This window comes from Cygnus atratus, chromosome 9 (assembly GCF_013377495.2).
Source record: "Cygnus atratus isolate AKBS03 ecotype Queensland, Australia chromosome 9, CAtr_DNAZoo_HiC_assembly, whole genome shotgun sequence".
Lineage (NCBI taxonomy): Eukaryota > Metazoa > Chordata > Aves > Anseriformes > Anatidae > Cygnus > Cygnus atratus.
In genome coordinates, this window is record NC_066370.1 from 4566746 (window position 1) to 4591135 (window position 24390).

A 24390-nucleotide genomic window follows, 5' to 3' on the forward strand; every position below is an offset into this window, starting at 1 on the left:
CCCTTCATACATTTAGTAACTGTATTAACAGTTTATGTTTTATTGGGCATGGCCTTGATAAGTGATTTCTTTGAACAGTACCCAACTCACTGTCTATTGTTCAGTGGTAATGAGCTGTCTTAACATAAATTTGGGAGCATGCCAGGATTTTGCACCTGAACAGGCATCCAGAGGCCTGAACCCTACATCTTAACACTTAAAAAACCATCCTTGTTATTGTTTGGAAAGAAGCGTGAGAGCAATTAGAAAGAGGATGAATGCAGATGTGTGACACAAGCAAACAGCAGTGATATTACATATTTAGGCCTGATGGTCTGTTTTGTTATGCTGTATCATCACTCTGCCTTAGTCCTTACACCTCCTCTCAGAGGTGGTGAGGAGATGAAGTTGCCTGTAGTCAGCAAGGCTGGGGCTGAGAGTGGCCCTGCAGAGGCTGGTTGGTGGTGGGCAGAAAGGAAGGAAGTTTTGGTGTTGGTAGGATAAGGGGCTTTTGGATGGCCCTGAAAAAGTCTTTCTCCTTGCTTGGAAGATTATTACTTCCATCTGAAGTGGAGCTGGAGGCCAGACAGGCTGTAGTTAGGGCGCTTGATGGATCTGGCTGCTGCCAGACAACAGTGTACCTCCGAGGGATGTGACTGGTGGGGTCAGAAACAACCCATGAGTATTTTTATCTCCATATTGCATATATTTACATGTGTTAATGGAACTATTTCCATCTTTTCCCTTCCTTTGTAGGTACTTATTACTACAGCCCAGTGGAAGATCCTGGTGTGTGAACGGTCCTGCTTTGGTAGGAGTATTGCATGTGCTCGGAAATAAGTTCAAACAGCATGCTATATGAGTCTGACCCTTCCTCTAGCTGCAAAGTGCTTGCTACTGTTGCGTACTGTACAGTAATTTGGATTTTAGGGAGGTAGATCCTAAAACATCTTCACCATGATTGTGTCTACTGGTCAGTCAACTAATGATTGTTGATGCTGCCTTTCAGAAGTCGTAAAACTGCACGAGGCTTCCCTCTTTCTTCAGAGGCCCTGGCACTGAGGAAGTCCCACATCTCCCTGTGGGCACTGCCCTTGGTGTGCATGCGGGGTCCTGGGCTCCTGCCTGCCCCTGGGGGAAGACATGGTGGGGATCCAGCAGCACTGGGTGTCGGGAGCACTGGGGCCCTCCCCGCTTCCTGCTGCCCTGCGGAGTAGTGTCACACTGCTGGTTCTGTGAGAAGCCTTGTTGTGACTGAATTTGTTTGTTGTTTGCAATAATTTTCTCTCGGGGTCATAGATTAGGCAGTTCTGGTTTGCTTTCTTTCGGTTTGGTTTTAATTACCAATTGACTGCCTTGCTGCTAGTTCTCTCTTGCACTTGCTGTGTTGTAGTCATTTTGCTCTGGGCTGTATTCTGAGAAAAACTAGGACATGTTCGGTGCCTGTGGTAGATGTTATGCCTGGAAGATGGCCCAGTGCTGTAAGAAATGCTCCTGACTGAGTAGGAGTAGCCAAGAAATGAAAAGTTACGATAGTGTTCCAGTTAAAACATGGGAGTACCTCATGCAGTTTCAAAGTGGCTTAGCCTGTGTCATCGCAGCACCAAAGGAGAGGTGGGCCTAGAGTACTGCTGTTCCCAGGGGGCTGAGGGTTGTACAGATAACCACTTGAATTAGGAGTTTTCAGTGATAGCCTGGATCCACAACTTCTGCCTGCCTAGCTGGTCCTAGAGAGGAGGGACAGCCCTGCTGCCAGCTCCACTAGCGAGAGGCACCACTGCAGGCCCGGTGTGGGAAGTGCTCCACAGTTTTATTGTCTAGTCCTGGACAGGCACAAACTTGTGATTTTTGTCGTCCCTGCTGAATTTGTTGTCCCTACTGTGTTATTCTAAGAGTGTTGTTGAATAAAAGATGAGCTTGTCAGCACAATTTCATTTTTATTGTATTTGTATATTGAATCTAACCTACGGACAATGGTGAACTTCATACAGTGTTGTGGAAATGCTCCTAAGTCTTTGTCTCGTGCCTTTTTAAACAAAGCAATCTGTGTTTATCTAGAGGCATAAAAGCCCCTAAAAATCAATGCATATTCCCAAGTTTATAAGACTAGGATATTAAACTGCTTCTTTTCCATCTGAACAAAAGGTCTCAGGAACCCACGGACACAGTCAGAATTCTCCTGATCTGATTTGCTACACGGTTTTGCTTAACTGCACAGATGTTTTCTGTGAGTTTGGCAAAAGAGGGATCGAAGCCTGTATCTGGCCCACTATTTCTGTCAAAAAATTCAATGTGTTTAATCCTTTTTGAACACAAATCTTCTGAGAGCTTCTTTTGATTTATTAACCTCAGTATTTGAATGCAGAGAGACAATGTGGAGCTCTGACTTTCATTCAGAAAAGTGCATGTCCAAGTATTTCTGCTCTGCATACCTCAAAGCTGAATGCAAAGCTTGTGAAGAACCCTGGTGTGCACAACACGGCTACTCAGGGATGCAGGTAAGCCTGAGCATCTCTTTGAAAGACCTGGTTATGGTTGACTCTTGTGGTCTGCACAAGGGAGCGGGGCCTGCACCTGGTGGTAATGTGAACAAGGCCTGGTGGAGGGGTCTGGTTGCTTCTCTCCATGGCTGTGAAGACCCAGCCTGGCCGCCATCTTGTGGAGCTCTGCACTGGAGCCACGTTGGTATCAGCTGAGTTCACCTGAAGATCACAAGAGGGCATTGTGCTGCATGTATGGACTGCTCATTGGCAGCGTTGCTTAATGAGCGAGAACAGCTGGGTTTCAGGGGAGGTTACTTCTTGTAGTTTCACTAAAAAGTCCTCTCCATCTCTCCGAAGACCTGGAGATCACCTCTGTGTGGTGCCAAACATCAGTATAACCCCCATTCCCAACTTGTCTGGTGGGGGTATCCGAGTGCCCAAGTGTGTATGAACTGGGTGCTGTATGGATGTGAGACAGACGGACACCATCCCCCAGAGAAGTGTATTTCCTCAGTGAACGGCGGTGTTGCAGGATGAGTAATGCTGTTAGCGTTTTTTACAGAGCTTACAGCCTGTGTGACGGGGCTGTAGTCTGGGCCACTATACCTCCCTTCCTATTACTCACAGATAAACTGACTAATTCACGCATTTTTGGCCAACAGTTTTAAAGCTTGGCTGCCTAAAAGAAGGCATCTCTGACAAGAGTGGCTGCCTTTCAGAAGGTGCTGAGGAGCCACCATTGCCAAGCAGGGTCAAATTTGCAAATGTCGGCCCAACTTTTCTTTACAGCTGCACACCCTGCAGGCATTATCGTTGTAACCGGGATTAAAAAATTACCTCTTTCCTGGGGATCCTGCCTTGAATGCGTTGTGGCAGTGGCAGCAAGGTGCAGGATGGATGCATGGCGGGACGTTCCCGGCCCACCCCGGGGCGGTGCGGCTGCCGCTGCCCGTGCAGTGGGTGCCTGGGGAGGCGTCTGTCTGCTGGGGGGGCAAGAGCTGCTTTTGCAAGCTGGGTGTTGGAAAAGGAAACCGATGGAAACAATAACTGAAGCCAATAAACAGCCTTGTACGCAACAAACTTTTTAAGTTCTCCATTTCGTAAGAAATAGCAATTGTTCAGGGCCAATATCATAAACGCCCATCTCAGAGCGCTTCTCTTGACTCTGACGATGACCAGATGTTTAGTCAAATCCTGTTAACCTCGGTTTCACAAGTTCAGGCTTTTCCTGTGCTCGGGGCCAAACCCAAAGCTTTCTGGTGTGATGGAGGGCCTCTTTGGGACACAGGGGCTCTGGGTCAGGACTTGAGATGTTTGCAAACCTCTGAGATGGTTCTTATAAATACTGGAAAGCAGTTCTCAAACAGCTCTCACTGTGTTTTCAGTACTGTTCACTTCTGGGCTTTGAAAATGCGTCAGTGTAGACATCTGTGAAAATCAGATGCTGTGAATGACACTGAAGCGAAACCTGGGAATGGTGAAGGACAAGTTTCAAAAGGCTCGTGAAAAGCTAAGCTCACGCAACTTGCGTTACATCTTGGATATGTTTTTCTCCCTCTCTTCTCCGTAGAAATCTCAATGGGCATGGCAGAGGAGGCTGTATTACAGACATGAGCCAATGATTTTATGTGCTGCTTTAGTATCAAGTATTAGCCCTTCATGCTCTTTCTCAAAGCACATTCTGTAACTATATTTTTGATTTAATAATGATTTACCATGTCTTTTACTCGTCAGTCTGAACACCTCCATTCAGCCAGATGACAGACCTACAGGGGGATTGGAGGTGTGTGGAAGACAATATGATGCAAAAGAAGTCTGGATGTTTCAAAACATACTGTTTTTCATTCTGCATGTATTGCACAAGCCAAGTAGCAGATATCCAGAAGGCAGGTAATGTGAGTGGCAGGGTCAGAGCTCTTGTATGCAGGGCAGTCTTGTCTCATTTTATTCACCTATCCTGATGTGACTTTGTTAACTCAAGAAATCCCTTTTTGTCATGAAAGCAGTCTCCCCCTTCGTGGGCCTGCAGGTGAAGTTCAGTGAGGCAGCGGGTCTTGTGGTCTTTCCTTCCCATTTCTGTTTGAGAAGAGTGGAGTCAGTGGGAGAGAGGCACAGAGATGATCGCTGTCTTTGGCTCCCAGTGACCATCAGTTATCACAGGGGTACAGTTATCACACAAGTAGGTGCTTCCAAAAATCCTTTTTTCCCCTCAGCAATGTTGGTTAGGTGTTGGATGTCTAATCTGCCTGGAAGAGGCTCTGAAGAAGGACCTGTACTGACACTGGGACTCATCTCTGTTACAGTCTGATCTTCCTAGCAGGCAGGACTGAGAAACCTTTAGCTGGATTGAGACTGAAAAGGGTTAGAACTGGGACAGACATTGCATTTCATGCCTCAGTTGCCTCCTAGTCAGCATACAGCAGCACAGTGAAATTGGCTTGTAGCTCAGAGCCTGTCAGGGAAATTTTTCTTTTAATCCGTAAATGTAGGGCATCTGTCAGGTTTATTCTGTTTTCGCTTATCCCGTGGTGCTTACTGTGGCCTTTTTGAAGTGACAGCGTGGCTCGGTGTCCCTTTGACAATTGTCCAGTGCATAGGTGCTTCATGGGCATGCACAGTGAAAACCCAGGTTATTCAGCGCAAAAATTCAATGCATAAATTTCTCTTCTACTAACTCCCCTAATTTGCATACTTCTCTATAAAATCCTTAAATATTTCCGCTTCAGTCTACCTCCCCTCCTGCCCACCACACTTGCATCTTCCTACTGTAACAACACTTAGAAAAGTCAGTGGAAGGCTTTTCTGTAGCCTCTGCAAGGTCTGGGTCATCATCATCTGTCTAGGGGGTCCTTTAGCTCTTAAATATCATAAATACACATGAAATGTCACCTTAGATTACTTCCTTTTCTATTAATCTCTGATAGAGACAATTTTGGGGATGGTATGCATGTGCTTTTTTGACTCTCTGTGTGTTTTCCAGAATTGACACCTTCATGGCTACATCTCATTTCTGGACCTGGAGAGCTGCATCCAGGAGCTCAAACTGTGAAGTGCTGAGCAAAACCCTCAGCTATCCCATGTGTTTCTTCGTATAGGTGAAGATTGGCACAAAGCAGCTGGATGGTGTCTCCAGGTAAGCTAAGAAAAGGCTTAGCAGGTGGATAAATAGCTGCCTGTTAGAGAAACTTGGGGTGGAGATCTTCACGGTAGAGGATGAATCACAGTCTTGTGGACTATCCAGTGTTCTTGTCTAAGAAAACAAACAATTTGTTGCCAACCTGGACAAAGAGCAGCTTTCTGAGCGGGCCTTGTTCCAAGCCAGTGATGACAGCATGTCTCATCCAAGGTTATTATAAGAAATCCTACATTCAATTCAACTCTCTTAATAGACTGCCTACTCATCTGTGAAGAACAGAAATTATAGTAAAGCTTTGTACCTTTTTTCCCCGGTATTCCATATAACAATACCAGCACTGATGGCTTGCACCAGTGCATCCTAAATCCACACCACAGAAGCAATGTAGTGTTGTTGACAGTGACGCCAGCAGGATTTAAAAAGCAGGTTGTTGCTTGCTTGGCAGGCTCTTTTGCTTCCCTTGGTCTTCCTGTACCACCCTGTCCCCAAAAGGCCACATGGTGCCTCTGGGACATGCTGGGCTGTACTTGGTAGTGGGGACCCAATGTCCCCAGAGCTGTGCCAGCTGCACGCCAGGCAGGGGAAAGTCAGCCTTGGTAGCATCAAGGGCCACACGTGTTCACAGGTGGTGATTTGAGACAGACTGAACACCTGTATTGCACAATACCTGTGCTTGCAGACAGCACGAGTGAAAAATAGTCTCAACGTAATGGGCCTGTTGGTTGATCAGTTTTCCTCAGGGCTGGATAAAGCTGTCTTGTAGGTCTGGCCCGACTTCTGAGGGAAATGGATTCATCATATCTGTTTGGTTTCCACAGCAGGTCTGGGGAGTGCTTTCCCTCCTCAGGCCCACGTGTTGGATGTGCACGTGCTCCATCACCCCGTGGCAGGGCAATGTATGGGCTGCTGCCACACACAGCTCTCCATTTTGATCTCTGTGTCTTCCCCAAAAAGAAGGATCTCTGTCTTTGGCACCAACTATAAAAGTGAGGTAATGGTGTTTTATAGCTCCGCATGGCACGGGAGCTGGGTCTCGACCACTGCGCTGTGAGGGGACAGCATGTCCTCCCTTTTCGTTGTTTAAAACAGGTTGACTGGAATGCTACAGCAGATCATGGCACTGTGTGTGTTCGGAGTTTCAGGATGATAGATCACCTCTCGTAGAGAGGCAGATGGTACTGTGATGAGTTCCATATCCTCTCAGCTGAGCATCTCCAGGGACAGCTTTATGGACCAGGCCTGGGGGAGGGTGCTCTTAATTTAATTTAAAAAAAAAAACCCACAATGTAGGATTTCAAATTAAACCCTCTTGGCTCATAAACAGTAACACTAAAAATTGACTCTGCTTAAAATAAACTGCCTGAGACTCCTTCGGATGCAGGCCAGGCTGAAGGGCCCAGGTCACACATTGCTGAAGTCTTTGGGAAGACGCGGAGTGGGTCGGGATCTGTGGTGTGGTCTGAGCCAAGTGCTTCTGCCTGGCCCCTGAAGGGAGCCCAGGTCTTCTCCTGGCCTTGCAGCCTCGGGTGGTGACCCAGGTTCTGTCAAAGGTGCTGCACGAATGGCCCTGGTTGGATTAGTCTGCTTACAGGCTTTTGATCCCGGGAGCAGGAGCTGGAGCTGGACGGTGCTTTCTGACCTACTCAGAATCTGCCTGCGGTTGTTCTGGACCCGTTATCCCAGTAACCACACATCAGCCCTGTTATCATTGCTCTTTGTCAGTGAAAAGCCATGAGCAAAGATCAGCAGTTTTGCGAACACATCCAACGTTAACGTCTGTTGTCCGGGCAGGGTGAGAACCGCTTAGAGCTGCTTAGAGAAAGTCATTTGCTGCCTTCTTGGCATGGTTTTAATGCTTCCCCGTGAGTTGGCAGTGCTGGTGCCAGCCTCCCCTCTGTCTCAGGCAGGTTCCTGGTGAGCACCGGCCGTGTCGGAGCAGAAGCACATGTCTGTGCCTGGCGATGGGCCTGCTGCATGCAGAGGAGGTGAGGGGATCGCTGCCCCTTCGCTCATGGGCTTCGATCCCTAATTCCCTAACTGCATGTGCAGACGGAGCTGGTTGGCTTCCCAAAGGCAGTTTCTGGGCTTTACGGTGACGTAAAGGTTCTCCCTAAGCCAGCTGGCACCGGCATCCCTGAAAGCCCGTGCTGTGTCACTCTTCCTTGCAAGCACTCCCCGCCTCTCCTAGCACCAGCACTGCTCCTTTCTCCACTGTCCTGCCTGACTTCTGCAATTAGTTAAAGGTTACTGGAGGTTTAAAACATTGCCTGCTTTGGCAGCGTCTGCAGTCCCTTAAGGTGAAGATGCCTGTTTATTGTTATACCACAGACTAAGCACAACAGAGAAAAGTCCCTGCAGAAAAGAGTATTTCAGTGAAGCATATTTTTTGTTTTGTTTTTTAAAAAAGAAGTGTTGGCTGGCCTCTAAAACTTAAATACCACTGGAAACTAATACTAAGCTGTGGTTTTTGTTTTTTGTTGTTGTTTTTTTTTTTAATCCTCATAAATCATGTCTTGGAGTTTTTGTTATTCTGCTCTCATCCTGTGGTATCTTTCTAGTGCTGATAATGAGCACTCAGCCCTTGTCCTCTCTTCCCTGGAGGGCTGAGGGCTGCTGGCAGCTCTCCCGGTGGCTGGGCCAGCCCCGCTCCCTCCCCAGACCATGAGCTCTGTGCTGTGGGGGAGTGGGGATGGGGCTGGAGCCAGCTTGCGTCCCTGCAGCATCCCAGCCCCGGTGCCCTGCCTGTTGGTTGCTTCTCTGCTGGCAGGCCTGTGGCTTTCCAGAGGGCCACCATGCTGCATCCTAACGTGAACCTCATCCCCAAAAGCTGTGGGGATGGAGGCAGCACGTGGTTCCAGTGTGCACCCCCCCTGCTCACTGCAATGCGGGGAGGAAGCTCCCAACGCTCTGTGGGTTGCTTGGTCCCATGGTGGTGTTCATAGCTGCTGATGGCCACATCGCTGTGAGTGCCTTTGCTCTGCAACAGCCTTATCCTGGCCTTTGTTCCCATTAGCAAGCTGCAGGGCAGCCAGGATGAGCCACCGCATCCCATGGCTTCTGGAGCAGCTCCTCTGGCCACATACCCACCGTCAGACCAGCCAGCTCCATACATAGCACATCCCATCATGGGATGGGCCTGTATATTATTGAAATAACTGCCCTGAAATCTATTTTGGGCTTATCTTCAGGGAAACTGGAGTAGCCACTTCAGTATGAAATCTCTGCATACCTCAGTGTGGAGCCAGGGATGGCTGGGAAGCAGAAGCCTGTCTGTTGGGCTGCTTCAGGGCCTTCAATGCTCGTGCAGTTTGACATGTCAGAGCCTAACCAAGGGGACTGTTTGGGGCAGAGGTGGCTGGGGCTGAATCATCACACTGGGGACCCTTTCCTGCCTGCTCTGACCAGAGGTTCCACTCCTGAGCCAAGAAACCTTCCTGACCGTGCTCTTGGCCCAGTGGACATGTTGTCCACCAGGGCTTTGGTTTGCATCTTCTGCCGTTTTCCTCCACAGGGACAGGGGAAGCAAGCTAAATCTATAAAAATATATACGCTTATTCTCCAGCACCCATCTCTGAAGATTTCATCACACTTTATTTGGGCTGTGCAGAGGAGGAGACAGCCCAGTATGCCTTTGTTTCACACATGTTGGCGTGAGATGCTAGATTTCAGGAGAGTTCAGCCCTCTTCTTGCTTGCACCCATGATCCTGGATCACTGCAATAACGTGGGATAAATGCTGAAATCTTTTGAATTCTCCATCTTGCAGTGGAGAAGCTGCTGAGGCACGCTGTGGAGCCTGTCTGACCCTGTTGGCCACGCACACCCCGGAGCTGTCACCGAGTGGCACTGTCCGGGTGCCCTGACAGCCCCAGGTGTCTGCGGAAGATTTCCCAGTGATCTGGCACAAAACCAACTGCAATGATCTCTGATGTCGTTCCTGAGCCCTCTCCTCACACACGTGTAATCTAGCAGGAATAACGAGCCAGATTGCCCTGTCTGCTACGATATGACAGCTGATAAAATGGCCCATCCTCTTTGCAACCAATGCTGCGTCACACTGTGAGCAGTGCTTTGCATGTCTTGGTTTTTACTGAGAGCATTGAAACTTCTGATCAGATTTTTTTTTCCCTCTTTTCTCCTCGCATTTGATGTGAATTTCATGCTAATGCACTGCAGCTCTCATGTTCCTGTCAATATTCCAGCTTTCACATCTTTGCCAGTGAGGAGCAAATCAATTAGGTTCCTAAAACTTCACAGGAGCACTGGTTTCAAAGCAATTGCTTGTAAACACATTACTCAAGGAAGATGATTAGAGGAATATTCATGGTGTAGGCTTGTCTTCCAGCAGTAAAAAATGCAGGTTTAAATACCTCTGCTTTATCTGCCATGCTTTCCCTTTTGGGATCTGTAGCTACTATGTGAGATTTTAACGTTATATAAAATGAGTCTTTTTGAGGAAAGATTATATATGAAATACCTGCCTAAATATTGAATTGCGCTCTTTTTTCATATTTTTTTCTGCTTTGATAAATAGCAGCTGTGGTGACAATCTTTTATGATGCTTTAATAGCAGTGTGTATTATACCAATGTCTTCTAAAAGCACAAAGGGGCATTTACACTTAAATTATCATTTGATTAAAAGTGGGATGATGTGACCTTACTGTAACAATCTTTTGGAAGTCAGGCAGGACAGTTTCTCTCAGGTAAGAAAGGTTTCTCTCATCTGTCTGAGGGTAAGCTGGGAGGACACCTCCTTGGACAAGAAGAATCACAGCTCCCATCATTTTGAGAAGAACTTGGGACATGCATTTGAAAATTCAGTGCCGATGCACGTCTGTAAAGCTACAGTGCATCTGTTGCTCTTCCTTGTGCTGGGCTGCCCAAATTCTTTTAGATCTGCCCCTGGGGCTGGGAGCAGGGGACTGTTCTGCTCTGCAAAGTGCCACCACTCCACTCTTTTCTCCCTGCCTTCTTGGGAACGCCCTGCATCTTTTTGCCCCTTCGGGCATTCAGTTCACCAGCACTGTGCTGGAGTCTGGGGTATGTTGATGTGTTGCTGCTGGGCTGGTGTGTGTAGAAACCCCATGCTACTGGAAAGCTGGGGCTGCATTTGGGAGCATCTGAGGTCTCTGGCTGGCACGATGTGAATCCACCGCCCCATCAGGAACAGGCAGCATTTTCTGGGCAACAGGGGTGAAGCCCCTCGCCCCCCGTCATTCACAGCCTGCTTGTTGTGCTTGGGATGTAGCTTGTTGCTGATGTAGAAACTCTGCTGCAAAAAGTTATGCAGATTATGTTCTCTGAGAATTATGGCTGTGCTATGGGCTTTGTAGGAAATTAAATGTACTGTGCTACAAATATTGTTTTATGATGTTTGATGGGAGAACTGAACAGAGTGTTTTCTGGGTCATCATGTCAGTGTTAAGCTGCTTTCCCATATTAATACCCCATAAATGCAAAAGCCCCCTATTCTTTGTTCAGAACCGTACCAGGAGTGTTGCACAACCTCCTGGCTTGCTGCAGATGAGCTTTGCGTTGAGCGTTTTGGATGTGCTGTGGTTGGCACACGGACAGCCCGGCGTGGGGCTGTGCAGAGGGGAAGGAGGCAGCAGTGGGGCCAGGGCAGGATGGCAGTGGCTCTGCCCAGGGTCACCACTCTGTGCAGGAGCAGGTCTTGGTGTAACAGAGCTCCCTCATGCCTGCTGAGGCTGGTGGTGCACGGTGAGAAGTCTGGCGTGGTGGCCCCGCTCCGGCCCTAAGCATAGCAGCTCTGCTGGCTGCCCAGTACATCGGTGTGCAGAAGGAAGGGCTTGGCTGCTGCCGTGTTCAGATGTACAAGAGGCGTCTAGTCTTCACAGATCCCAAACCAGCAGCAGTCGGTGAAGGGCTGCAACATGGGATCACTGCCAGAAGGCTTCACGCTCTTGTGAGCCTCCTTGTCCTGACACTTCGGGACTGGTGACTCCCAGGCTTATACCGGGCTGTCCCCAGGATTAAATTATGTGCACGGAGCTGATTTTGCAGGCAGGCAGCAGACTGCTCATAGTAGAGCTCCTTTAAGCTCCTTATTCAAATAATTGCTCAGCATAAAAGCACTCTCAGAAGTCACATCAGTGCTCGGAGGTGACTCTGGGACATTGTTCAGACTGTGACCTTGGGTGCCACTAGAGTTTTCAGGTCATTCCTCGGGCTTCGGCAAACATCAGACTAGTTGAGGGGCAGGGACAAAGCACAGGAGGATGTCAAAATGAGCTACAGCTGCCTGCGGGGCTAAGCCTCACACAGGCAAGCTGTGCCCTGTGCTCACAAGAGAGCACAGCCCCTGCAAAGGGCTGCTTGCCTGCAGGTTTTCAGCATCCTTCAGTAAAAGTGGAAAAGAGCTGCAATCCCTGCTCAGAGCCTAACAGCTTGTCGGCAGCATGCTGCTGCTGGTGCGAACTGGTGAGGAGGAGCATCTGCAGGTCTCATGGCACTGCGGATGGAGGAAGCTCCTGGAAAAGGCGGCAGCAGCAGCAGGAGCTCGCAGTGTTTTTCCCATAGGCAGCAGGTCAGGAAGGATGGAGATGCGTGCTTCTCCCAGGAATGTCACAGGAATCTTTCTGCAGAGGTATGCAATGGGCTTGGATTAATGCAGATACTCATGGTATGCTGAGAGCAACCCTGCCACGGTGTCCAGGTGCTGCTCTGCATCCAGATAAGCAGCTGTGAGGTTTAACAGAAACAAGGCATTTATTTTCCCTTCCCCTTTCTGGTGGCAATATTTCCAATAAAACTTCCTTGAAAAGTAGAGCCTCAGGCAGATACCTGGCTTGGAGAAAATAAATAAATAAATAAATCTCAACATGATTGACTGAAGTTGTGCAGTTTTATAAGCCCTTGCAAACAGATAATGTTATCAGGAATTAGATAAAAATAAAATCCTATTGAGATTTCCATTTCTAATTGTTGCTTTTGGGGACTGGGGGCAGAAACAAATCAGCATTTAGTGTATAGTGTATGGAGCATTTAGTGCCTTTTGAAAGATTTCTTTAATGTTGAGCCTGACTGGAAGTAGGTCAACTGAAAAAGGAGTAAATTACACTTGCAAAAATGCATTAGGAGCTTCAGTGTGCATAAATCTAACTGCCATTGAGCAGAGGTCCTAAAAATAAAATAAATCAGGCACTGGAGTTTTAGATGGAAAAGTTTTGCCCGGTGCTGTCAATGAAGCATCCTCTTGGCTCCTCACCTGCTCTGGCATTGCTTTTCCACGTGGCTCAGAGAGGTGTGTGAGGAGTGGGTGGCATTTGTGTTGTCTCGTTGTCTTCTCTTTTAAGGTTGGGTCATTCCAAATGGACTTGCACATACTGCTCTTAATGAACTCTTTATGATTAACACTGCCATGACTGGCAAAGCCCTGTTTGGGGACAGCAAGTGCAAGGCATCCTTCTGGAAATTGAAACCTGTTGCTGACGATGCTAATGGCATTTGTAAAAATCATCACCATGGTTTTAAGGTTAAAAACCTTCAAAATCTTTCTGGCTTGGGTCACTGAAAAACCAAACTCACAAACTTGCAACTCTTGCTCTTTTTCTTAATAATAGGGGTATTAAAGGTCTTGGTGAAATACAGTTTCACCAATGAAAACTGAAGTTGTGTTTTGTATTGTTTTTTCTTTTTTAATTAAAGATTAAATGTGACTTTCCATCTCCCCGATGGCTGTAGACTAGCCCAACTTTGCTGGCTGCTGTGGACCTCAGATGTGACGCCTCTGTGTGCTGCTTTGCCAAGGATGAGGAGGGAGAGCGCCGGGTCCTCTGCCGCGGGCTGGCTCTGCTCCCTGCTGCACAGGCTGCTCCTTGGGGGCTCTGCTGGGAACGCTCATTAGTTCCCCTTTAAACAGGGATCAGGGCACGGCAGCTTGGTGCTGGTCACAGTTTGGGCAAGGACCAATCTCTGTTTTCTTGTGTGTTTTTTAACAGTCACCACTCAGAGTCCATTTGCAGTTTCAAAGATTGAACAGACACTCAAAACAGATGGAAATGGCTTTTCTCTGTGCCTTAATTGCTTATTATTAAAATAATATACAGTGTCACTTGGATTATATATAGCAGAAGTAAGAGCCAAGCAAAATCAAAATGATAAACATTTTACCACAAGCAAAATATACAGAATATTTCTTTGTGCTCTTCCAGTTAGCTGTTTTGCACAAGGTATTTCAGCAGTGCAATTTATTCTCCGTGGTTACTTGGTATGACAGTGTTAGCAGAGGATGAAGTAATGATTGCCAATGGTGGGTAAATTAATTTCCAAGCTGGTGAATCCCAGATGTTTGTGTTGCCTATTAGAATTTGTCAGCTGAGTGTTTCTCCACACAGGACTAACGTGACCTGGCCGCTCAGGCCCAGGTGACCAACCAGCTTGTCTCTATTATCAGCAGAGGTTGCGCTCTATTTAAAACCTAACTTATTCCAAATGTCACTTCCAAACGATCCAAAGAAAAGTGCTTACAGATGCCTGAGCTGAGGAGAACGGCAAGGGAAAGGAGAAAGGGCATTAAACGAGTCCATCTCATCAAGAAGTCCTGTCACGTTGCCAAAACCCCAACACACGGACTTGCCAAACTCCATTTCTCTCACCCTCTAAATCAGTTCAGCATGCGGTGCTGAGGAGCCGTCGGTGTCCTTGAGGAGCTAGCGGGGCTCGCTCGCTGCTAATAGAGACTAACGAACCAGATGTGTGGGCTCCCTGGGGAACTCGAAGCGCCTACCTACTGCTGTGGAGCTGGCCCTGCGGCCTGTCGGAGCAGTGCCACGGAGGGCTGAGGACACTTGCCTCTCCCCAGAGCTGTTTGTGCCCCGCTGTGCTGCCCCCAGCCCTGCAGCAGAGCTGGCTGTTTGCTCCCCGGAGCCTCCCCTGCCCCGTCCGGCCTTGCCTCCTGGCTGAGGCGGTGAGTGCAAGGCCGAGGCGATGACTCAGTGCCACGGGGCAGCTCTGCGGCGTCACCGTGTCCTGCTGCCCGACCTCCAACACGCCTGGATGTTCCTTGCAGTCTGCTTTACACTTATTTGTCATCAGAAAAAAAGCGGAAGGGGAAAAATAGCTGCTGTGGCAGGTTACCTGCCCTGTCCCCAGCAGCGCGGCCTGGCTGCAGCCCAGCTTGCTGGGGCAGCGCTCAGCAGTCCCCAGACCAGTGCTGGCAGCTGGGAGGCTTTTCGCTGGGGTGAAAGCCAGCCTTCTGCAGCAAGGAAGGGGTGTTTATGGGATGTGTTTGCATGCTCAACTGCTCTCAGCCTGAGCATTGCAGAATGCAAAACACCCTGGAAAATCTGCTGGCCTTTGGTACTTAACTCTTTGGTGATCACGTCACAAGCAACTAATAACTCCAATCCCTTGTTTCTGTTTAAAAGGACATTTATTTCCTCTTTCCCTGCTGCTTAAGAGGGAAGGTAGATCTGACTTCCCAGTGTTGGTTAGAAAATTTTTGTGGACTTCTTTTCTTGTCTGTGTAAGAAACTTTGCTACTTACTTCTCTCTTTAAAAGTCTATTTCTGGTTTAATATCCTAGAATTTATTAACTTACTATCTGAGTCATTGGAAGTTTACCGATGTTCGGGTCCTCGCAAGCTGTTATAGCCAGACACTGTTTCACAGACATGCTTCCAGCAAGACTTGCTGAATGAACCTGTTGAATCAGGTGTTGTGTATCATTTGTAGTGAGATTTATCTCCTGCCTGCAATGTGTAAGTCGACCACCTTGTGCACCCAAGGAAGAGTGGCTGAAAAGCTGAACAGTGGCCCTAACGTCTCTCCTGCTAACCTCTGGCAACAAACTCGATGATGGCAATGGTAGTGGTGGGACATGGGATAGGGAGGTATGTGCAGTGCCAACCCTTCCCTTCTATGTCAGAACTAAAGCACTCATGTGAATTTCAAGGCCTGAACTTAGCACATCATTTTTATGCACATGCACACAACAGTAATTTATATTGTAAAAATAATTTATAAATCCCTATGTGCATACAACACATATGTACCATTAAAACCATAGCCCTAGTCCTCTGTGTGAAAATGCACAAACTGCCGTGTGAACTTTAGCTGATCTCTGGTCCTCCCTCTAGTGATCAAATGTATTGTTTAACTCTTTTGGACAGTACCTACATCACTGACGGGCACTCCATAAACATAGCTAAATCCATCCTGGCAGACTTCATATCTTATTTTACATGGTTTTCTGTGTCAGACAACAACGTTTTTCTCCTAACCTAACAAAATCATCAAACATCATTCAGGTTTATTCTCTTAGTGGTCGTACACGCTGTGCATTCAAAATAACCACCTCCGCTGTCTGCGCGGCTGTACAGAGCTCCTGGAGCAGCAGGTGAGGTGCTGTAGTCTGAGGTTCCCGTTAGGGAGCTGCTGCAATCGGTCCATCTGACATCTTCAGACCTATGCCTGCATTTTTCTCCCCTGACTACGGCTGACTCACTGACTGCATCTTCCCCAAAGTGCGTTGGAGAAGCAGCCTGCTTACGGGTGACACTTGCTGCCCCCTCTTTCCCCTGGCAGGGTGACTGATGGGCAGATCTCTGAGCCTGGTGAGGGGCAGTGAGCTCCCCAGGGACCGCGCTGTGCCATGCTCAGCAATAAAGAGCTGCTGTGAGCACAGCGCTGGAGATGTTTTGCTGTTTCGGTCGGTCTCATGGTGGCCGTGGAGCCAGCCCGTAGCTGTACTTTGCTTTCTGTGTGCTTTCTTTCACAAGCTCTGAAAGTAGAAACTTGCAGAAACAGCTGGAGCTGCTGGGTGAGAAAAAAACCATATCAGGAACTGATTTGAATGGGAGTAACAAAAAGTTGCTGACCGGGAGGTCAGGGCTAAGGTACGTCATGTTTAACTAGTCTGTTTACCTTCTGTACTACTTTCAGGATGTTTCTTCATATATATATTTTTAAGTGGAAAATCTGGGGGTGGTTCTTTCCTTTCTCCTTGTAATCTCTGGGTTTAGTTAAGCCCACAAAAATGCTGGGAGAAATTGCTTAATCCCACTGAAGTCTGTCATCATTTTCCAGCTCTAGCTCGATACAAATTTTTGTTTGATTTTTGAGGAAACCGTCATTTGAAATGTTTTTTAGGCCATGAAAGAAGATGATAAGCTGTACATGCAATGGAAGACTTTTTAATCAAAAACATTGCAAAAGCAGTGTTCTGTACCTCCACTTTTCAGGGAAGGAAGAGGCAGAGTGCCGGAGCGTGCGGCGGAGCGGGCTCAGTGCGCTGCCCTGGCTGCCCCAGTGTGGCTCTCACCATATATAGCCAGCAGCTCATGCTTTCTGCCATGCTACCCTTTGAGACTTCAAAGATCTCGCTCCTGATGCAAAGCTGAGCTTCCAGTCTTCGTGGTGTTGCTGCAGCATGCTCCAAAGGAGGTACTTAGTACGTTGTTTCCTTTAACTTTGTCTGAAATCACCTTTCTTTGAAAATACACATTGTGCTCTGGGTGACTGTCCATGCACTTGGTGGGGCAGGGCTTGTAGTGGAACAAAATAGATTGATAGGTGTCCACAGGCCCTGGTTTTCCTGAGAAGTTACTGGGGAGAACCCTTTTGTGGCCAAAATATCCAGGACTCAGCATCCATCCTTGATCTCTGGAAGCCGTCTACATAATTCTCAAATGTTGAGGTTTGTTTCCAGCTCACAAGTTTCCTAAACTGCTGTTGTTTAAGCAGCCTCTTAACTAGGTCTTTCTTACAACGATGATAGTGTATTAGAAGGGCCATCTGTACTACCTGAATAAGCACCATGCTTATTCTTCCATCCTTCCCTTTGCTTTCCATCCTTCTGAAAGATCTGCTTGCAAATGTGGTAGGTGTTTCTGCTTAAGTCACCACTTAACCTAGAGAAATGAGATCTTTTATAGCACTTTTGCTTTCATTTCAGGCTAATAGCTGACACTGAACTCTGCCTAAAAGCACCCAGTATCACGTGGCTGATCCAAATATACAGAAGTCAGTAGTTTTGCTAACAAATTCTAGCACAAATTCTGAAAATGTGTATGTTTCATGTCCCAGATGTGATCATGAACCTTCCTTGGTTACAGCAAAGTACTCATGTGCCTGTATAACATTTCCCTGCTTTTTCTCAGTTAAAGCTTGACTTTAGTCAAGCCTTAGTAGTAAGGCAACACGGTACAGTTTATCAGGTGGGAAGGTTGGTATTTCTTGGTGGCAGAAGCTGCACAGAAAAGTTGCTTAAGTAGAGCTTGTTGGGAGTTCACCCTCACTATTTCCTCAGACAAAGATGTGATTTCAGCAAAAAATAGTATTTCTTTAAAAAAAAAAAATCTTGAGTTGGAGGAGAAAGGAAATTCAATTCTCCATCAAGGAAATCAGAACGAGGCGTTTCCTCTGGGAAATGTCGATGAAATGCTGATACTTGTCTGCTGTTACAACAGTGGCCTGGTGCCAGTGCTCTGGCTAAACCACAGTAGCTCAGTGTTATCCTGTGATTACAGCCTGCTGCGGGGTAGGTACTGGGCTTAGGGGCTTGTCACACATGCAGTGAGAGGCAGGAGGCTGCCGAGCTTGGTTTCACAAGGGCCCATCTGAGCAGGTTCCTGTCAGTGATTCCCCAGGAGAAATACTTGAGCCAGGAATACTCTGAACTCTCATGCTTCAAGAAATGTTGTGATAACATGACCTTTTGTGTTCCAGTTTAGAACAAAGCCAGATGGAGCTTCGAATGGGAGAAAAGCGTGATTCCTGAACTGTCACCCATGGCCCACCTTAAGGTCTGGTAAGGCCAGCTTGATCGAATAGATGCACGGGGACCCTAGAGACATTCAAAGATTGAGCCAAAATATTCTGTGAGGACTGTGATAGAAATGGCTGGGGCAGATTGTTCCTCCGTCAGCAGCTCTGCCTTAAAGAAAGCACTGCTGTTTTAAATGAAGAGTGAGTAAGTGCCTTTGAAGGATATGGCAGGTCAGTGCATTGGCTGAGGACCACCTTCGCCTTGTGCAGTGTGTTTCCACCTTGCAGAGTACAACAGCAACAAGCTGTATTTAACCAGCACCTCCGTGCACCCCACGGAAACAGTCTCTGCTGGCTGCAGCCCCGAGTCGAGGCTGGAAGCATCATCGTGGTGCTGCGTGGTCAGGAGAAAGGGGCACGTGGGATGTGAGAGGCAGGTGGAAAACCTCATGCTGGAAGTGTGGGATACGCAACTTTGCTGACTTGCTTGGAAGGTGCCCCACCTCGTTCTCCATGTCACAGGTCTGCTGCTGGGTGGTAGGTAAAGACTGAGCTTTTCTGTCCAATGCTGGGAGTGCAAGTTGACACATCATCGCTTTCCTTTCCTTCTTCTTGGCTGTGTTTCTGCTGGCTGGGGGTGTTGCGAGGATTCTCTCACGGCATGCAGTGCTGAGGTATTCCAAACTGACTGTGGAGGATGTTCCCCGTGGCTCAGCGGAGCTGTATAACAGGATAAAGTTGGATTATTTTGCCTTAGCAGGAATCACACACCTGGGTCATAACAGATAAAGCAGACTTGGTCCAGTGGGCACACAGAAGGCTCCAAGCATCGCCCCACTCCAGCCCCACTTGGAGGCTTGAATAGGTACCAAGTGCTGAGTTCAAATACCCATCAGCATGGCAAATAAAAGAAGTTTCTGTACAGAGGATTAACACAAAGCTGAAGCCCTACTGGTTTCTTTTGAAACTTCCTTAGGAAGAGTAGTCGCAGCCAGCTCTTAAAGCTCATTTTACTCAGAACATCTTATAAAATTATGTGGTAGATGAGGAACATATGTCCCTTTTGCCTGTTTCATTTTGCCCTACTTTAGCTCCTTTCTTTCACAAAGCCTGCCTTTTGCAGTAAGTCTTAGCCTGATGTAAGGGATCCTTCTCAAATCTACATTGTTTCCACCCTAGTTAAGTGTGGAGAAAATATTGCTCAACATGACCTTAAAAAGTGAGCATAAGAAAAGACTCATCTGGGTCTTTTGTGATAAATTGCCTTTTCCTTTTTTCTCTATTAATTAACTGGGTTGAAGTAATCCCAACTTGTACAATCAGCTGTGAAAAAAAGCAGCCAGCATTAAATGTGATAGCTGGAAAATGCACACTATGAGGCTGCCAGTGGTGATGGCAAAAGCTGGGCAGATGCCCACACCAACTTAGTTTTGCTGTTTGTGTGGGGAGAGCACGATGCTCGGCTGGGATGGGCTCTGTTATGGGAGGTATCACGTGAAGGTGGAGCAGCACCGTGCTGCAGAGAGACAGGAGACAGGGCAGGGACATGCTTGGCAGAGTGAAACACGTGGCGTGTGGAAGCAGAAATACCAGGTTAGGGCTAGGATTCACTTGGGGGTTGGGGAAAAAGCAAAGGACAGGGAGAAGCTTGTGAGGTGAAGAGGCTGAGAGAGGTGGTGAGACCAGCCTCCTTCAGAGGCCATGGCAATTGGGCAGCACCCCTTCCCAGCCTGCATTAATTGTCAAACACACAGCTGGCAGATGTGCATGCAGCTGGCCACGCACTTTCTGTTCCTTTCCCAGTGTCAAATGACAGCTCTGCCCTCTGCACAAAGTGATGTGAGGATTTCCTGCTGGCTTCAGGCTGCTCCGCAGCCTTACCTGACCTCTGCCTGGGCTACAAGCAAGCCTGAGCTCTGGAAACTCTCAGGTGTGTTAAGCTGAGAAGCATGAAGCTCATCCCAGAGCCATGCTCACTGCGGGCCATACGAGCAAGCGCTGTCCCCAGCTCTGGCAGAGACACCACAGGGCACGAGGACAAGCAAGGCACACACTGTCTGGACACGAAGGACATCGTCCACCTGCCCCTGTTTCTTCCAGGTGCAGAAAGCTCGTGTTTGGAGAAAGCCCCCTCTACCAGGTCCATTACTGGCTTCCTCATCAGCGAGGGACCTTTGGCACAGCCACCTGGCATGCCAGGCGTGGGCTCGTTAACTTAATCTGCCACCCAGGGTAAGGCTGTTAATCGTGTTTCTTTGTGGTGATGCAGGGATTGCTTTTTGGCTTCTTGCTCTGCTGTAAGCATTAGCTCCCCCACTCCTTCCCGGCTGCATTCATCCCCACCAGCAGGAAACCCCAGATGCTGTGCAGTGAAAGGTGCTTTTGGGGACCCTGGTGTCCGCAGCTGAGAAAAACCGCTTACAGAATGACTGCACTGAGTCATCTGCTCCGGGAGCAGCCTGTGTCGGCTTCTGGAAATAGTTACAGCTCTTAATTTCCCAGGGCGATCCCTCCAAGCAGTTCATCTGCCCTAAGAGGAAGCATTGGCTGTGTGTTTAGGCAGGAGATGAATTGCTCGTGTTTCTAATCGGGGGATGCAGCGGGGCTGGGGGGTGCCCAGGCGGTGGCCCCAGGGCTGGCAGCGTGGTGGAGCCTGGGGTCTGGGTGCCGTAGCAGGGACAGAGACGAGCCTACCGTTGCAGACGGGTGCTGCAGCACGGCGAGGTGCTTGGTACATCTGTCCCTGAGCATCTGTCCCCATCCTCGAGGCGAGAGCAGCCGGTTCCCAAGGGGGCTCACCCAGCGCTGCGCTCCTGCGGAGGGAGCACCAACAAGGCTTTGTGCGACACCGAGGTCTTCGGCAGGAAGGAAGCGAAGGGGAAAATAAGTCTTTCAGAACAGATGAAAAATCCTACTGAGGTGCAGCAGGCAGGGAAGGCCGCGCTTACACGCTGAATAGGAGGAAGGAGGAATCATTTCCTCGGGCCTCCTTTTGTGCCTGTTAAATAATGGATGCCTTTCTAGATCTATAGGCTCGTTTAAGCCTGAGCACCTGGAAAGCTCTTGGCTGCATGTAGGCCAAAGAAAACATGTTTTTGCTGTTAAAATAACTCTTCTTTTATCCCATCAGCCTCTGCATTTCTTGCAGACCCTGCTAATGTTAACAAAAGTAAATTTGGGCTCTTTTCTCTGTTCTCCTCATGTGCAACCGTTTAGCTGGCCGAAGGTTATAGAAAGCTTCTGGAGAACACCAGACCTCAGCAGAGAGACGTGTCCTGTCCTGGGGCTGGGAGGTAAAATCTCGCTCAGCCTCTTGTGGATCACGGCACCCTCTGGAGCGGGAGCACCCTGGGGTGGCCCCCGCGCAGGGCTGGGGGGCTGCAGGTGGCACCGCCAGGGCTGGCTGCTGGCATCGCTCAGAGCTGCTGCTGCCAAGTCCCCGCGCTGGCAGGGAGCAGGAGAGCGAGCTGCCGAGGGAGCCGCGCTGTTACGAGGTGACAGGAACAAGACCTCAAGCCACGGCCAGTAACGCGCAGGTAAAAATATACTTTTCGTTATGAACCAAAATAAGGGTGGGACCGAGAGTGGCTCTTTCCTCCTTTTTCCAGTATTACTTCATAGAGCGCTTGTAGAAGACATCCCCTTCCATGGAATTTGTGCTTGGCTGACGAATTTGTGACGTCTTCGCACAAGGGCTCATTGAAAGATGCCCTCGATCCAAGGTGCCACCAGTTCCTGGGAGAGCGTCCCGTCTGTGCTGCTCTCCGTGAACCCACCCTCAGGACACCGCGGCATGAGGTGGGTGGGGACAGCTGGGTGCTGGAGGCTGCGGGGCTGCCAGCGCCTGGCCTCGAGACATCCTACACCCGTCATCCACGAGGCGCTGGTAACGGAGCTGGGCTCCACGGGCAGAGTCCGCACCCCAGCGAGCGTGTTGGCCTCTTGTGCAAGATGAATCATTGCCCTTGCTTTTGGCATTATTATTATTTTTTTTTAATATCCCGTTTAGTGAACTGGTGAATCAGCAGTCAAATAAGGAAATAATAACATGGTGAATTAACCCTTTCAAACTCAGGTGCATGAAATTAGACATACAGAGCAGCGGCTTGATTTCCACGTGCTTTGTAATAAATGTCAGCCCTGATTCAGGCCTTCCTGCATGCACCCAGCCCCTGGCACCCAGCTCCAGGCTGCCAGCAGAGATGGGGTGAGGCAGGCTGTGCTTTCCAGCCCTCAGCTCCTCGCCTGGATTAATGGCAGAGGAGAAGGGTGGTGTTAAGGAGGGATCCGGCCTCCAAAAGGACCTCTCCAGGTCCCGTACTCCCGTGCCTCTGATGGGAATTTTTGCCAGGCTTGTCAGGGGTACAGCGGTAGGCTTGGTAGCTCATCCTTGCTACCCTAGCTGTTGGCTTAGTGAGTTGTGTGGGGTTGCTCATTTTCCTTAGGCTCTGGAAAACTGCATGGAGGGATCCCACTGCAAGGCTGAGCAGCTTTTCTTCCGTGATTGCTGTTTTTTCCTGCAATACATGAGCAGACCCGTCCCGCTGTCCTAAACAGAGAGGATCTGTGCTTTTCCTGCCTAACTGCTGGAAGGCAAAATGTGCACGGCACAGCATCCCTGCGGGGCTGGGGACAGCTGTGGTGGTTGTCAGAGCCGTCACGAAGGGAAGCCTGGATTTCCCCACCTACTCCAAAACCGGCGCTAACTACAGGAAAGGGCAAGGTGCGGGCGGAAAGCGTGCTGCACTGCTGCGAGCATGGCTTTGTAGGAATGAGCCCGGTGCTGCCCTCAGCCCTGCTCCCCAGCTGAGCACTGACGGCTTCTGAGCAGCCACCTGGGGTAGCCTGGGCGAGACCCGATGGGGTCTCATCCTGCACGGTCCCGCTGGCACCTCCTGCCTGCAGCTGCAGGGGTGCAGAGCTATTGCGGTGCTGGCCACGGCTCGTGTTCCCCGACGTGCCTCGTGCTGCCAAACAGCAACACAAAGATTCGGTTCCTTTCCCCATACAGGGAACCTTTATAATTATTATTTTTAAAGTGATTAATGGAGCTGTTCCTATGTTTACTGCTACAAGGTCAAACCATTTGTTTGCATGGGGTATGCTCATGTAATCTTTCTCAGCTAGCCTCCTTAAAAAAATTCTTAGAGGTTTCTTTGGGAAAGTGTTGCAGACACACTTGTGCATGACATATTTATGCATAGTGACTGATCTGCATTCAGCCCTGCACTGTAGTAACAACTGATAGGTTGTAATGTTTATAAATGTTGCTCTGAGGTTTAAATTTAAGAGACAAGCGTAGGAAATAGATCTTATTACAGCACACTGTAACCAAATATTTCCCAATAAAGAGAAATAAAGAGAACCAATTTTATATCTGGCCGTTAACGTTCTCCCAGATGTTGCGTACCATATGCCAGCATTTTTCAGTTCTAAAGCAAGCTGCATTTGTAGCATCTACAAACCCACTGATTTCTTCCCCTCCTTTCCCACTGCCCGTGCTTTTGACAGATAATGGCAGACATGGCAGCAACTGCTGACAGTGCTCGTGGGGCGCATGGCACAGCCAGGTAGAGATGCTGGAGGTATTGATCCCCACGTTACTGCTACATGCTTGCTACTTCAGCAGTACATTTAGATTCCCTAGAACTCAAGTTTTTACTGGAAAAAAAATGTATTTACTGAAATATTGACATGTCTTATCTGGTTTTGTTTTCAGTCTGAATCTCAGTGATTCACACAGAGATGAGATTTATTGGAGGCCTGGATGCCCAGTTCTATGTGCGTTATTTCCATTGGCTTGAGAGCAGATTGAAAACTGGAGAACTGGACATTTGCATAGTCCAAGAAATGAACTAGCATTGGATTATTTTTTTCCCCCTCTGAGTTATGCTGACAGCAGCCATAAGATCAAGGCTGAAAAGTTTATTTACTATGTAAAGACCATATTTTCCCTTCTTATCCCAGCTTTTCTTGGCTTGCATTGCTTGGCGGTATCCACTTAACCACTAACACCCAGAGGCTGGGATGAAAAATGAACATGCAGAAGAATATTGGAGATTT

At 48.5% G+C, this 24390-nt stretch overlaps 1 long non-coding RNA gene across 5 annotated transcripts in view; it reads left to right on the top strand.

Moving 5' to 3' along the window:
• Nucleotides 1-16098: 16098 nt before the first annotated feature.
• LOC118246996 (uncharacterized) overlaps nt 16099-24390 on the top strand; it is a 29600-nt gene continuing 21308 nt past the window's right edge. For 2 of the 5 annotated variants that reach the window (XR_007708635.1, XR_007708636.1), the window contains exons 1-7: nt 16099-16457; nt 16803-17004; nt 18289-18868; nt 20163-20257; nt 20428-20559; nt 21544-21863; nt 21936-22125. This is a non-coding gene — a long non-coding RNA (uncharacterized LOC118246996). Of the gene's footprint in view, nt 16458-16802; nt 17005-18288; nt 18869-20130; nt 20258-20427; nt 20560-21543; nt 21864-21935; nt 22126-24390 lie in introns of all 5 variants that reach the window. The other 3 variants (XR_004778274.2, XR_004778273.2, XR_004778275.2) reach the window with 3 other exon arrangements.